This window comes from Strix uralensis, chromosome Z (genome assembly GCF_047716275.1).
Source record: "Strix uralensis isolate ZFMK-TIS-50842 chromosome Z, bStrUra1, whole genome shotgun sequence".
NCBI classification, from domain to species: domain Eukaryota; kingdom Metazoa; phylum Chordata; class Aves; order Strigiformes; family Strigidae; genus Strix; species Strix uralensis.
The window spans coordinates 101,471,571-101,487,807 of NC_134012.1; the positions used below are offsets into that span (position 1 = coordinate 101,471,571).

General features: G+C 49.4%; 1 protein-coding gene across 2 annotated transcripts in view; it reads left to right on the forward strand.

Annotated features, from left to right (window-relative positions):
- RAB27B (RAB27B, member RAS oncogene family) overlaps positions 1–16,237 on the forward strand; it is a 56,119-nt gene that overhangs the window by 10,602 nt on the left and 29,280 nt on the right. The window contains exon 1 of one of the 2 annotated variants that reach the window (XR_012627119.1): positions 15,098–15,237. The exons of the other annotated variant lie outside the window; for it this stretch is intronic. The gene's annotated coding sequence lies outside the window, so the exon portion shown is untranslated. Of the gene's footprint in view, positions 1–15,097; positions 15,238–16,237 lie in introns of those variants that run through there. 2 annotated transcript variants of the gene reach the window in all.

Sequence of the window (16,237 nt, forward strand, 5' to 3'; positions counted from 1 at the left end):
CCCCAGCAGTGCTACAGGCTTGGGGAGGAGTGGCTGGAGAGCTGCCAGTCAGAGAGGGACCTGGGGGGGGATTGATAATGAGCCAGCAGTGTGCCCAGGTGGCCAAGGAGGCCAATGCCATCCTGGCTTGTATCAGCACTAGCGTGGCCAGCAGGGACAGGGAAGGGATCTGACCCCTGGACTCGGCACTGGTGAGGCCGCCCCTCGATGAGTGGGTTCAGTTTTGGGCCCCTCACTCCAAAAAGGCCGTTGAATGACTCGAGCGTGTCCAGAGAAGGGCAACGGAGCTGGTGCAGGGTCTGGAGCACAGGTCTTGTTGCTCGGGTTGACCCAGCGCTGAGGGATCTGGTGGAGTTGAGAACAGTCAGTGTGAGGTTCATGGTTGGACTGGAGGAGCTTCAAGGTCCTTCCCAACTGAGATGATTCTGTGATTCTGTGTGATTCTGAGTCATGTCAGGACAATAATAATGCTTCATGTGACAGATTTTAGCGACATATTTTTGACAAATTATTATTGTCTCTTCTCTGCTTCAAGGGCAGCATCACCGGTCCTGCCATTGCCAGCTTGCCTTGAGGATGCACGCTGCAGCTCAGCCCTTTAGTGTTGCTCAGCACTTCTCCTCTGCAAGGCTTTGTTGCTTCTTTGATAGGTCTAAAATGGATAGATCACACTGGAAATATCCAATAATTCTCCAGAAACTGCCAAGTGTAGCTTACGGGGTTAGACTGCTAATAACTGAAACACGTATCTGGATTTTCATGGGAACAAGGAGGAGCAGATGGCAAGGAAAATGCCAGTAAGACAGAGGCAGCACGAAACCAGTTTTGTTTTGTTACAGTTAAATCACTTCTTCTCAGATGTGTAAAATTCAAAAATAACCCAGACGGTTCATCAGAGGCTGCAGACTCCGCTGTCTGCTCAACGCCGCAATAAACAGCCTTCATCTCTTGCCTCTGTAAGCAGATGCCTAGTGATAGATGTAGGTGGTGGAACTGGAAAACTTGGTTTGAAACAAGCACTTTTCTTCTAGACAACACTATTATATACCTTCCCTATTAGACAGCCTTTAATTTAACGAGCTTCCATATTCTTTTAGATAAAAATGCCAGTCCCTCTTTGCATCCCCAGCCTGTTCTTTGCTGTGCACTCCCAATTGCATTTCACAATGTAGATAAAAGAACTCGGTGCCATTAGAGCAATTTTTAATTTCTGAATTTAGCGTGTGCCCTAAAACGTGGAAAAGATAACCCCTTGCTTATGCAAGGTTTTGATATTAATAATGTATTTCTGTGTGATTATATCATGTAGATTATTATGATATAATAATATCGTATATAATATCATGTAGATTATTATTTAGGCTACTCTGTGGGTAAGAAACCCAGGTTGCATCCCATGGAGCAAGTGCAGATTTGCCCCCTGAAACGGTCACTGAATTTGCAGAATTAATGTCTCTTTAGAAATTATCTACTATTTTAATGTCACTGGTGAACCGTTCTGTGATTCTAAGTATCTTTCTCTTTTCAGCTCCGAAATCAGAATTTTTCCTACTTTATTCACTAAGATAATTACATCATACAACGAGGTAGAGTTGCACAACTGCGTGACCAACGTGAGTAATTCTTCAGAGTAACTTGGCATTTTTTAATAACCCTTTTAACTTGCCAAAGGAACCGCCCAGAGCGGTTTGGTTTCAGTCTGCTCTGAGGCTCAGGTGACGAAGACGAGATGAGCTATATCGTTCCCTCGACTGGGTGAATCCAATCTGTTCAGCTTAATGTTTCCTTGGGGGAACAGATTGCTTCATTACTTTCTGCTTCCTTCCACTAGACTGGTTTTTCTCAGTTATCCTTCGTGGCCCCCTAGAAGTAGTCCCCAGACTCCCGGGAGGTCGGGAATTACAAGGCGGTGCTTAGCTGTGCTGGAGATGGAGGATGTGTGGGTATCTAATGACCTGGAGGCTTCGGGTTTGCCTCAGCCCATGAGACATCAAAAGAGACTGCGACGAGGATGTGAAGGTCTTCATCAGTGACACGCGCTTCTCCCCATTCCCATTTTGTGGGGAGTCACCTGGGCTGGGCTGAGAGACCTAGAATAGTCCTTTCTGGCAGCCCAGACCCACCTAACTGCTGCCTGTTTTGATTCACAGATGATGATTTCTAACAGGGGTGCTGACCACTCCTTGCAGTGAATTTGTCCCTTCTGATAATATTCTGTATTTTCTTAACTATTTGTCATGAATCTTTTCTGTAATCTGTGGAAAAAGACGGTTCTGAGCACCAGCACGCTCCTGCGCACTGTCTCGTGAAGGGAAATACAGGTTTAAAAATACTTCTAGCAGCAGGCAGGATGGAAGTCAGATTTCCCAAATTCTCTGCAAAAGAGTGTCCAGAGAAGGGCAACGGAGCTGGTGCAGGGTCTGGAGCACAGGTGTGATGGGGAGCGGCTGAGGGAACTGGGGGGGTTTAGTGTGGAGAAGAGGAGGCTGAGGGGAGACCTCATGGCCCTCTGCAACTCCCTGAAAGGAGGGTGCAGAGAGGGGGGATGAGTCTCTTGAGCCAAGGAACCAGCGCCAGGACAAGAGGGAATGGCCTCAAGCTGCGCCAGGGCAGGGTCAGACTGGCTCTTAGGAAGGATTTCTTTGCAGAAGGGGTTGTTGGGCGTTGGAATGGGCTGCCCAGGGCAGGGGAGGAGTCCCCATCCCTGGAGGGGTTGAAGAGTCGGGTTGACCCAGCGCTGAGGGATCTGGTGGAGTTGGGAATGGTCAGGTTGAGGTTCATGGTTGGACTGGAGGAGCTTCAAGGTTTTTTCCAACCGAGATGATTCTGGGATTCTGTAAAAAGCCCAGAGAAATTCCATAAGGAGCTCTGTTGCCCTTCTCTGGACACGCTCGAGTCATTCAATGGCCTTTTTGGAGTGAGGGGCCCAAAACTGAACCCACTCATCGAGGGGCGGCCTCACCAGTGCCGAGTCCAGGGGTAAGATCCCTTCCCTGTCCCTGCTGGCCACGCTATTGCTGATACAAGCCAGGATCCCATTGGCCTTCTTGGCCACCTGGGCAAAGAAGGCTCTCCCACAGCCAGCCCAGGCATACACGGGGGTTTAGGAGTTCCTCGGGGGGCAAAATTAAACCTGAAAGCTGAACAGTGACTTCACTGCAGCCGAACTCAAAGCGGGCTGTGGCTGCAGTCAGCAGGTGGAACTCACGACAGGACTGCGGCACTGGTTTAGAACAGAAATAACTCTTCTCCTTGTTCCTGTGGAAGACTAATGAGCACGGTACACAATTACATGGCAAACGAGTTTAAATCCCCTCTCTCGTAATCGCACGCCATGGTACAGGCTCTTTTGGTTCCTAATGATGTCTTGTCCCGCCACTCACACAGCACAGCTCATAGGCGATGCGGGGAGGGCATTCAACAAGAATAGCTGTCTCCATCCCACTGGGATGAAAACGTCTCCATCAAAGTAAGGAAGAAATATCCTCCTCTTTAAAAGGGCTTTTGAAAATCTTCACAGCCAGGACCTGGAGTTATTCAGGGACATTAGCACTTGTGCGAAAGGAGGATGGCAAAAATGTGCGTTAAATGTCCATCCTGGCTGAAAGGCCAACAGAGGATAGATGAGTGTAGTTGATGTTTTCAGACCCTCCTCATCCTCCTCTGGTAAGGTACCACGGGGAGGCAGGACCAAACGGGAGCTCCGGGGCCATCAGCTCCCCCCGCCGCTGCAGGGACACTGCTCGCCATGTCCTGCTGAAGGCAAAGGCCCAGGCCCCCATCCAGGGTGGTGTCACGACCCGGACTGGAAGCCCAGAGAGTCACAATGGTTCTGTGATCCCCTCAAGTTAAATGAAGGTGAAATGACACCAAAGGACAAGTTCAAATGTTTTACTTGAGGTAAAAATGGCTTAAACTTGGGAAAAGATAATAAGCAATGTGGTCTTTTATAAAAGGGAAGGGAAGGGAAGGGAAGGGAAGGGAAGGGAAGGGAAGGGAAGGGAAGGGAAGGGAAGGGAAGGGAAGGGAAGGGAAGGGAAGGGAAGGGAAGGGAAGGGAAGGGAAGGGAAGGGAAGGGAAGGGAAGGGAAGGGAAGGGAAGGAAGGGAAGGGAAGGGAAGGGAAGGGAAGGGAAGGAAGGGAAGGGAAGGGAAGGGAAGGGAAGGGAAGGGAAGGGAAGGGAAGGGAAGGGAAGGGAAGGGAAGGAAAGGAAAGGAAAGGAAAGGAAAGGAAAGGAAAGGAAAGGAAAGGAAAGGAAAGGAAAGGAAAGGAAAGGAAAGGAAAGGAAAGGAAAGGAAAGGAAAGGAAAGGAAAGGAAAGGAAAGGAAAGGAAAGGAAAGGAAAGGAAAGGAAAGGAAAGGAAAGGAAAGGAAAGGAAAGGAAAGACAGAGAGTCAAAGCAACCCTGTCACCACTCCTGGATCCAGCGTTGTCTCAGGTCCAGTAATCTTGGGTGGTGGGTGCACAGCAAAGTTTTCTGTCGCCTTTTAAGTTCATCTTATCAGCTGATTTGCATATTAGACAAGGAGAGGCGGGTGTTCCACCAACTCCTTTCCATGAGAGATGAGGAAAAAAGGTGGAGCACAGGTTCAGTGGTCGTGCTCGCACCCCCCACCTTTATTTTTTCCTCAGTTTCCACAGACTTTTGCTGATTTGATGCTTCTTGAGAAGTCATCCAGCTTCTGGCACCGGACGCTCACCTCTTATCAGTCCTTATCACCTCCTCAGTGCCTAAAGCCACAAAATATTGGGTTTATACAATGGAGCCAGGAATTATGGATCCAATTCCCCTCTCTGAGACTTATCGAAGGAATTTGACAATGCAACTGTGAGGGAGTGGGGATGTGCACCCTTCGATACACTCCTGCTTCCTTTGGCTAATCACAAAGGCCACGGCTTGTCCTTCAGGTTTTCTGTGTCGATGACTGTTCGAGGCATTAATTCCTTCAGTTCCTTACAGGTGGGCACTCTCAACCTCACCTTCCCCTTGCTGTGTCGATTGGACAGAAGAATAATATTTTTTAAAGCAGATATTCTCTGTTCAATGCAGTCTCCGGCTTGGTTGATCAGTTACTTATTCAGTGAAAGGTGTTTTCTTCTGCCAATTACAAATTCTACTCAGAAGATTCAGTATTCAATGATTTAGCCCGGATCACATGCTAGAGCTTCTGTTCCTCAAAATTGTCTTTGGGTAAGTTATACAAAGTCATGTACTTTAAATTGCTCAGAGGCAATTAATTTGGAGTGACAACTTGTCACAATCCAACGCAAAATTCAAAATTCTCAAGTCGTTAGAATTTTGAGTGTTTGAATTTTACATTTGTTTTCCATGAACATTTACGTGGCTCCTTAATGACTGCAAATAGTGAAGCAAAATTTTAAAAAAAAGAGAGCGTTGAAATTTCAATTTAAAAATTAATATTAAAGACTATTCTCTTGTTCACAGTCATCTCAAGACACTACCTTTTATCTTAAGAAAAACTATCTGCATAATTCTCTTCTTGTAAGGTGTAACTCTGGGAATTAGATCCTCAAAGCAAAAGAGAAATAAAAAGAAATTTTTACTGGTAAAAACTGGTGCGTGCAAAACTGTGAAGATATCAGATACAAGGAGAAAATTGTGCATCTATAGGTACAAGTTCTTGCAAAAAGGAGGCTTAAGCTGCGCCAAGCGAGCCTTTCACGGCTCATCGAGATTATAAAATCTTGACGGATTGTTCCCATGGAAAATAAAAGATATTAGCTTTCTAAAGAGAACAGGATCGCCCTGTGTAAAGCCTTGCTTGTTGTTTGTGCTCCAGGCGCTGGCAGTGAAAACACTGATACATGAGACCTGCAAATAAAAAACAAAACAAAAAAAAAAAAAGGGAAGACAGAGAGATGGGAAATAACTAATAAAAGGCTTGGAAAGATTCTAAAATATTTTAAAGCAGGTTTCTATCGACAGTCACAGCATATTTCAAGGTTTATATTCCCCAGTTGCCACCCAAGAGCAGACACCGTCAGAGGCTCGGTGCCCCCTGCTCTCGCAGGGAATGAGCCCCCGTGAGCACTCTCGGGGCAGCGTCACACCAAAGGAAAACTGTCGATATTTTCAGACCGGAGAGATATTTTGTTGACCTGCAAAAATTGAGGCAGCTGGTTTTGATACGAGCACATTATTCCAGCTGCAACGGCGGAGGGACCTCAGAAAGCCATGAAAATGCAGAATGAGAAACAACCACTGCAGGGCTGGGAAATGGTGTGAAAAAGCCCCATTTCCTCCCATTCACATCCTTTGCATAACAGTGCGTATGGTTGGAGGGAAATAACTAAATAACAGAATCCCAGAATCATCTGGGTTGGAAAAGCCCTTGAAGCTCCTCCAGTCCAACCATGAACCTCACTCTGACCGTTCCCAACTCCACCAGATCCCTCAGCGCTGGGTCAACCCGACTCTTCAACCCCTCCAGGGATGGGGACTCCCCCCCTGCCCTGGGCAGCCCATTCCAACGCCCAACAACCCCTTCTGCAAAGAAATCCTTCCTAAGAGCCAGTCTGACCCTGCCCTGGCGCAGCTTGAGGCCATTCCCTCTTGTCCTGGCGCTGGTTCCTTGGCTCAAGAGACTCATCCCCCCTCTCTGCACCCTCCTTTCAGGGAGTTGGAGAGGGCCATGAGGTCTCCCCTCAGCCTCCTCTTCTCCACACTAAACCCCCCCAGTTCCCTCAGCCGCTCCCCATCAGACCTGTGCTCCAGACCCTGCACCAGCTCCGTTGCCCTTCTCTGGACACGCTCGAGTCATTCAATGGCCTTTTTGGAGTGAGGGGCCCAAAACTGAACCCACTCATCGAGGGGCGGCCTCACCAGTGCCGAGTCCAGGGGTAAGATCCCTTCCCTGTCCCTGCTGGACACGCTATTGCTGATACAAGCCAGGATGCCATTGGCCTGCTTGGCCACCTGGGCACACTGCTGGCTCATTATCAATCAACCCCCCCAGGTCCCTCTCTGGCTGGCAGCTCTCCAGCCACCCCTCCCCAAGCCTTGAGCAAGCCATGATTATTCCGCCTAGAGCACGGTCGGGGTGGCGACCGCCTGTCACAGGGCCCAGGGCACGTCTCCCACGCTCGCCAGAGCACTGAGCAGCTCTTCCAGCTCATTTCAATGCCCAGGCCAGCAGCCCCCCTGAACTGCAGCATCTCCACGCAGGAACAGCTCTGCAGAAGCCACCTGGGACCCAACTGGGTCAATGCCGAGCAGGAGCTAACGAGGCTTGATGAGCCTGATTGGAATTTGCGCTGCTGATTGCCTTCTGCGGTGAATCTCTATTTCGTGTGGTTTGCTGCCATTTAAATGTGAAGAGCCACTTCTTGTCAAAGCTGTGGAGCACTTAGACCACATTTGTTCCTTCTGGGCCAAATCACCTGTTCCTTCTCCAAACTAGGCAAGAAGTGGTTGTGAAGCACCTATGACCCACGTCTTCCCGCATCTCCTGCTTCGATGTGGGGGAACGATTGTGTTCCCGAGCTCAGGCTGCAGGTTTAGACCCCCTCGGGTTTTGCATCTTGCCCCTACGTGCTGCTTCAGCAGACAGGTCACCCCCCACCAGCCCAAGGACATTCCCCAGGCAGTGCTGTCCTGCTCGCTTGCGGACATCACACAAGCCCTTGTCTCCAGCTTCCCGCCTGGGTCAAGCTTTAATTTGATTCTTTCCAGGCTTTCTAAAGAGAAAGGCACAGGGTGGGGAGCGAGAGGTGCCTGCGAGGAGCAACCGGCACTCCCTGCCCCTCACAGCCAGCGGCCACCCACCTCTCCAACCACACAGTTTAATTAGCCAGAGCTCATCCAGAAGCTTTTCTCAGTGAGTCATAATTTTACAGCAATCTTGTTAGGTTCATTTTTAGCGGGGATAAAGCACTCCTCATTCTCGGCACGCCACGCTCTTTTCCAGCGCCCGGCAAATCACACTCGCTCGGTGCATTAAGGAGCACTCTGTTTCCAGGTTTTACAGATTAATTTCATTCAGAGCTTTTTAGCCTTTGCATGTAACAAGGGCCACTTTTAGTGCAAAGAAAGAGTTTTTATGTGATTCCTAGCTCAAATGTCTTCCGCTTGATATTCTGGATGGGGGATGTATGAGCATATGGGAATACTTCAAGGGGCTGGTGGCCTGCATGAAGCTACATCGATGGGTTTGGTGGCTCAGGTAGATTGTACAGGATGTGGTGCCACATCCCTAAACTAACCCCCGTCCTCTGCCTATGTCCGACTCATGATTTGAATCACTCTTGTGAACTTGCACGATGGGCAGAAGAGACCTCGACAACCTCCTTGTCTGGTAGTTCTGGGTTTAGACCTGATCTACCTGATCGTTGGTACCTCTTCATCCAGGCCAATGCGTTTTGTTTGAACTAGAGCAAACAATTTTGAGCTATTCGTTCAGAAAATGGCAGGTTTTGCCTATATTTCTGCCATTCTGTCTCACTTTTTAATTGAATTAGCCCATTCTTATCCATGCATAGGATGACTAGAAGCTTCTTTTTCTCCCTTATTCCAGCAGAGGTTTTGACAATGATGTTTGCACTGTTTCCTCTTGCTGCAGAAGGGCACGACATCACCATCCGAGTTTTTGGGGTAAACCCCAGCCTTTCCCCTCACCTCCCCTCTAACCCCATGGGCCGGTCTCTGCCTCAGCGACCCCGATGGCAGAGCAGCGGGAACCTGAGGCCGTGTCTGTGCAGTGAGATTGTGCCCTCCCCATCACCCCAGAAAACCCGCCCTGCAAACGAGCAGCTTCCTTTCCCGCGTTGCTAATTAACTCGGTGGGTGAATCCATAGAAAATCCTGCAGTTGTGACACCGACCGGTGCCTCGGGAGACCACAGCTGCCACCGCGGGAGAGGGGGAACTGCACGAAGCTGGGTCTTTTCCTTCAGACTGTTTTTCAGAGTTTATAAAAGTGATTCCGCATAAATTTTAAAGCAAATTTACAGCTAGCTCTGTTGAAACGTGGGAGTGGCTTGCTCAAAAGAGATGCAATTTGGGCCGGCGTGAAATATTTTTCTGTTTTGTTCTGGTTTTGCAATGTTTCTGTAGATAACGTGAAAATGTCCAGAGGAAATGTAGGGACAAGGGACGCACACAGAGGCAGTGTGATAAGCTGTTCTAAATCGCCTCAAATGAAGTTAAGATAATGAGACAGGTCTGTTCAAATCAGGGTGTTTTTTCCTATCGCAACAGCCCCAGGTACTGAAAAGGAACATTATTACATTTCCAACTGGCCAGCGCTTGCGAATTGCTGCTTCTGCAGCAAGTGAGAGTCACGGGAGACCAAGTCAAACTCAAGGAACTGATGAAGTTCAGCGCAGGCTGTACATCTTTCCTCACCACGAATAAATAAATGCAGATGCAGTATTTAGGGGCCGATGCTCAGCGTTTGCAACATCAAAGTGATCCTGGTTTGTTTCTGAACGGTTGGGCGCATCAAATATTTAAAACGTCGTAACACAAGGAACTAGGGAAAACGGGTGCATTTTGAAGTTAAATAACAGATCTGATTTTAAAGAGTGATGCAAATCACTTGCAATTGCAGAGAGAATTTTTGACCAGGCGGAAACGATCAAGGTCATTATCTGCTGGCCTTGACAATGTTCTTTTTTCAGGAAAATAACATTTTCTGGGTCTGAAACAAATCTGCGGCAAGCCTCTGGATGAAAAATGTATTTTAATCCAGAAACTTAGTTGCAATAAGTAACTAAATAATCGGGGCTTTTCTTTTTAACATCATTTTGGGCAGAAGAGGATATTGGTTTCCGTTCAACCCTGTTCATTCTTCTTCTTCTTAACTAATTAGCCCCTGGCTATTGAATCATGGTGCAGAAAATATGAGCATATCCTGCTGAATTATTATGGTTTAGGAAACGTATAATGGATTAAATATCCTATTGGCATAAGATGATCGAGTTTTGTTGAGCTTAGTGGAGTTACACTGGCAGCCACCAAGAGGTGAGCTCTGTCTCTGTGTACGAGTGCATAGACTAGACTAGATTAGGCCAGACCAGAATAGACTAGAATATTTCTGTTAAAAGGGACCTACAACCATCTAGTCCAACACCCAGCGAGCACACGAACCAGAGGAAGGGGTGAGGGGAGCTCCCAGGGACCTGAACTGTTCATAGATGCCCAGCACAACTGGGAGAGGATGTGGGTGGTGGCAGAGAGGAGGAGGAAGGGGAGAAAGCAGCATAGACATGGAAGACTGACTCATTAAATAAATCTGTGATATGTGCCTTATCTAATTAACTTGTGGGCCTTATGTCACTAAGTCAACTGTTTGCTCCAGATTCACCTTGGTCACATAGCCAGGTTTTGTGTTCTAATCTAAATAAGCTCTTTACAAACATTTTATGCTGCTGCTTGTGCGTTTAGTCTGGGTGGGGTTTTTTTTACGCCGAGGGCCAAGAAACATGCTTGATACTATTTAAAACATACAGAAAGTTTCTCCTCAAAGAACCTTGGCAATTCAGGCAGTACTTTGGTCAAGGACAGGATGAGAAAGAATATGAAATACGCTAGCAACACTTTGTCATTACTCAGTTCAGACATAGCCGTGTCTGATTGATTGCTTTCATTAAATATCACTAATTGCTCCTGACAGCCCTTTGGTCTTATGTGTGTTAAGGCCCCTCGCACACTTTGGCACGTCGCACGCCCCAGCGACCAAAATCCTACCTGATGCGTGAGACTTGTTAGGCCAGCTTAAGAAAACAGCGTGCCCCAGCCCTTAGAGCCCCATGCTGAGTTAAGCAAGACTAAAGCAGACCGAGCGCACTTGCGTGAGAACTTCATAGCAGTTTAATGAGGTTGAATCTACATTAATTTAGCTTGCATTAGTGAGATGAAAAATGACGCTGTTAATGCTTTGTGAAAAACCACAACTGAGCCGCAAGAACTGGTTTAAGACAACTTACTTAAAGGCATACACCGGTTTTGCTGAACGGAGTTAAAATGATTTTTTTTTTTTTCCCTTCCGAGTAGAGCAGGCCTTAAAGAAAAATTTGAATAAGAAATCATTATCTGGGATAATTAAAGGAAAAACAGGGGAAGAGAGAGAGTTGGCTGCAACTTCTTCCTTATTGCTGGAGAAGAGTGAAGCTATGCCTAGCTGGGCAGCTGCTGCCAGCTGGGATTTGTTCCTGGCTGCGGGCACAGGGAGAGCAGGTGAGATAACATATTTGCTTTCATTGTGGTGCAATATCGCAGCTAATGCAAATATGCTCGTCACAGGGAACGTAAATACCACATCCTGCTAGTACTTCCAAAGGAGATCCAGCCCTTTTTTTAAAAAAAACAGCGTATCAGGAAATACCACCCTTTCATTATTAATGTTGTATGATCTTCTCTAATAACTCGGTGAAGTACTTGTTCAGTCACTGCTGTTTCACATGAAATTTTTCTATCTGGAAAGAACAGGATCCGCACACATTTCCTGTGTTCTTGTGAATAACGCCGAATTTTAATTGTTAAGAGGAATAAGCAGGAAACTGGGCTACTAAGTAAGACATTTGCCTTGAATTTATGGGACCCAAAAGAAACACAACTCCCATAGTTTTATTCAACATTTAGCAGCCTAGAGGAGATAAAGAGGAAACTTATCTAGAAACTGCAAGGGCTTTAGAGAAATGCTTCTGTCTGAAACCGTCCGTCAGAGCAAAACATTTCCAGTTATATAAAAAGAGCTGGCAACCAGCAGAGTTACTAATTGCCTGTGTGGCCAAACTGAATCACTGCTGATTGCGAGCCAATTTGTCAGCTACTGTGTGGGTGCAAAGTTCTGAGCTGTGAGGCCTCAAAGAAATGTTTGCCAACAGTTTGATCTCCTCTGTCTACGAGCACTGGGCATTTAGCAGCGGGGAGAGGGGCAAACGGAGCAGCGATAACCCGTTTAGGAATGTTGAAGGGAGGTAACGCTGGCAACCGGTCTGACTGATCTTCAACTGAGTGATTGCTGTTCCCAGCTGAGCTGCATGGGAAGTATTTTTCAAAAAGGATGTGTGCGCCGTTGGTAAGAAGGTTTATTCGTAAGCTGTGCAGCCCAAAGAAGAAAAAACTCAGAAAAACTCTTTTTCTCACAGTAGTGACAGCACCGTTTTGAAACATGGCCAGTAACAATCCCCAGCGAAGGGCAGAAACCATTTAAACAGACTCTAAGTGCTAGAAAGTGGGACTGGGTGCAGCTGGATCGTCCTCCCGGGATCATGGAAGGTCCCCTGCAGCTATCCCAGTATTGGGACAGACAGAAATCAAACCAGAACAAATAACAGCAGAGGGTTCCTATATGTTCACGTAGGGTGTGAAGCTCAAACTCCCATTTTTTGCTCCTCACCCGATGGTGTGTTTTACCGACCGGCTTTAGCGGTGTGACACCTCAGCCTTCGCCGTCACATCTCAGCAATGACCTCACGCACGCAAAAATGACACGTAAAAGAGAAATTATAAACTTCACAGTACGTTCTGCCGAAACTATGACAAGTCCAAGGATTTGAGTGAAATTATTAGCACTCACTCTGAACATGCAGCTCTGCCACCCGAGGGCTTTGCAATGTGCTATAACCTTGACAGAATAAGCACGCAGGGTAACACCAGCCCTTATTTTTCTGTGCTGTTCTCACTCAGCTCTCTCCCTCTCCTGCCTAGTGCGTTCTTATCTTTAAAGCAGATATTTTGGGGCCAAACTATGCTAGTACTATGTGCTGGTTATCAGCAGCATAGTGCAAATGCTGTGCTTGTTTTCCACGTTAACACCAATAACCTGGGAGGCTTCTCAGGTGCTCTGCAATGCAGACATCAAATTCATTTCAAGTTAGGGTAAAGAGTTACCCTCGTGTAATGACAAGCCTGTAGCAGAAATTATTATAACTGTGCTGCTGGGCTGTATGAGCTCACTGAAGGTAGCCCAATCCTAGGATTGACATGTGGAAGCGCTTCAGAAAGAGCTGCGCTTTAGCTACAAAATGCTGGGTTGTTGGGGTTTTTTTGGCTCCGAAATACTGGAGGTTTTTTTAGCTACAAAATACTGGGGGTTTTTTTTAGCTACAAAATACTGGTTTTTTTTTTCAGTAGCACAGAGTAATTGCGTTAGCAGTGACTGGATTAGCACTGGATGAACTCTTGTAGCTGCACCGCTCGATCCTCGCAGCATTGGGACGCCGGAGTAGCGACAGGGTTTGAAACACAACCCAGCTGGCCAACTGTCTTGGATTGAGTTTTGGGAACTAAATTTTGAGTTTTTTACAGCAGCCTCAAGGAGAAGGACTTGGGGGTGTTAGTGGATGGAAAACTGAGACAACAATGTGGGCTTGCAGCCCAGAAAGCCACCCGTGTGCTGGGCTGCTCCCAGAGCAGTGTGGGCAGCAGGGCAAGGGGGGGGATTGTCCCCCTCTGCTCCGCTCTGTGAGACCCCCCTGCAGTGCTGGGTCCAGCTCTGGGGACACCAACAGCAGAAGGACACGGACCTGCTCGAGTGGGGCCAGAGGAGGCCATGAAGATGCTGGGGGGGCTGGAGCACCCCCCTGTGAGGACAGGCTGAGAGAGTTGGGGGGGTTCAGCTGGAGAAGAGAAGGCTCCAGGGAGACCTTAGAGCAGCCTCCCAGGACTGAAAGGGGCTACAGGAAAGGGGGGAGGGACTCTTGATCAGGGGGTGTAGGGATAGAACGAGGGGGAACGGTTTTAAACTGAAAGAGGGGAGATTTAGATGAGATGTAAGGAAGAAATTCTTCCCTGTGAGGGTGCTGAGGCTCTGGCACAGGTTGCCCAGAGAAGCTGTGGCTGCCCCCTCCCTGGAAGGGTTCAAGGCCAGGTTGGACGGGGCTTTGGGCAACCTGGGCTAGTGGAAGGTGTCCCTGCCCAGGGCAGGGGGGTGGCACTGGGTGATCTTTAAGGTCCCTTCCAACCCAAACCAGTCTGTGATTCTATGAACTAGGAGGTGGATTAAAGGGAAAATTTGAGTTAACCTGAGCTAGCAAGGCTGTGGAAAGCAGCCCTTTAACGCCTTCCCCTAAGGATTGAGGGGGGTGAGCACTAATAGGTTACAGCTGCTCTTTGCTCTGGATCAGGGCCGCTCCCCTGGTAAAACCTGAACACCCATTTAACCCATGGCAGGGCACAAGTTGGGACTGGCCTTCCTCCTCCTCCTCCTCAAGCAGTGTTGGCCCTGCTCGCAGGCCGAGGAAAGCCGATGGCTGGGTCCTGCTTGGAGCAGAGACTCTCCCTCAGAGCAAAGATGCTGCTCAAGCCCCTGGTTTCCTCGGAGAGGGGGGAAAGCTGGAAACCTGCCACTGGAGAGGGAGGGAGGGAAAATCAGGGATGGAGGGGGCTTGTGTGGGGGGGTCCCTGGCCTGAGGGAAAATCAGAAATGGGGGGGGTCACTCAGCTGAGGGAAAATCAGGGATGGGAGGTCCCTGGCCTGAGGGAAAATCAGGGATGCGGGGTCCATCAGCTGAGGGAAAATCAGGGAGGGGGGATCTAGTTTGGGGGTTCCCTGGCCTGAGGGAACATGAGGGATGGGGGGGTCCCTCAACTGAGGGAAAATGAGGGATGGGGGGTCCCTCACCTGAGGGAAAATCAGGGAGGGGGGGTCTAGTGTGGGGGTTCCCTGGCCTGAGGGAACATGAGGGATGGGGGGGTCCCTCAACTGAGGGAAAATGAGGGATGGGGGGTCCCTCGCCTGAGGGAAAATCAGGGAGGGGGGGTCTAGTGTGGGGGTTCCCTCGCCTGAGGGAAAATGAGGGATGGCGTATCCCTGGTCTAAGGGAAAATCAGGGATGAGTGATAGAGTGCAGGGGGGTCCTCGCCTGAGGGAAAATCAGGGAGGGGGGGTTTTACTGTGAGACCCCTTTTCCCAGTCTCTGAGGGCCCCGCGTTTTCCCGCCCGGAGGGAGGGCTGCTCCCCGTCTCGCTCCCCCAGGTTTTAGCGTCTCAGGAAGAGACACCCGCAGCAGGGCGGGCCGGGGGGTGCTTCCCCTCAGGAGAACCTGGTTGTGTGCGTGTGTGTGTGTGTTCCACCCTCCCGCTTCATCCCCTTCCGTCCCGTCCCCGCCCCGCCGCCGGCAGCCGCCCGCCTCGGCCCCGGGGCCGGCAGCGACGCCTCCGCCTCAGCCCAGCCTCGGCGCCGGGCTCCCGCAGAGGGAGGTGCTCCGCGCCTCGCTCGTCTCCCTTTCGCCGCCGACAGCGAGGGAAGAAGCGCGGCGGCTCCCGGAGAACAGGTCTCTGCCGCCGGCGGGTGAAGGGAAGGGCGGGAACAGCGGCCACCTTGGCCGGCCTCGCTTCCCGCCGTTACCGCGGCCCGCGGAGGCCGGGCGGTGGGCCAGGCCCGCGGTGGGGCGGCCCCGGGATTTGGGGGCTGGAGGGAAGGTAAAATGGAGATCGGGGGTGGGGAGGCGGGTTGCGGGATTTAAAATCGCTTGGGGAAGGTGAGCACGGAGCCCGGCCAGCCGCTCCGCTCCAGCCCGCGGCCCGGGGCGGCCGCCCCGGGCCGCGGGCTGGAGCGGGGCGGCAGGCGGGAGTCCCACCCCCGACATGCAGCCACTATCGCGACAGTGTTCCCCTCATGACAACGAAGGGGGGGGGGGGGGGGCGTGAGAGGGTGTCTGGGTTGTCTAGATGTCTGGCACATCCTGCGTTTTGAGCTGGCAGGTTTTGTGAATGTCAAAGACCCGGCTCGTAGGAAGGGAAGGGCATCTCGTGAATGATGCGTCTAAAGCCTAAAATGAATTCGTAACAAGGCGCTTTTATTCCGGAATGTCCAAATATAGTTACCCCGAAATAGTTCTTCCGTGAGCAGACACGTTTTTACGGCGCAGTGTCTGCTGTCGTTTCTTAATTTGGGGGGAGGAATGGGATGAGAATATGGTATGAAGTATATAAAAAGATCAGCAGAGACGGAAGCAGAATGCACTTTTTCATTTAAAAAAAAAAACCCCAACTGCTTCCGAAATACCGTGAACTGGTATTTCTATTGTTACGCCAGTGTATGGTTAATACTCTTTTATACCTACTCAATCCTATTATTGCAGAGAGGCTTCTTTCATGCAGTTTTATGCACTTTGCAGGGGCCACGGAAACAGATTTGGTCCTTAAATTCGTAGCCAAGCCCAACTTCTGCAGAGTTTAACTGAAGCGACTTTGCGAGCGGCTGTGGCAGGAGAAAGGCAGGTACACGGAGTAGCAGAGAAAGAGTTTGCCTCTTCTGAACTCTAGTATAAA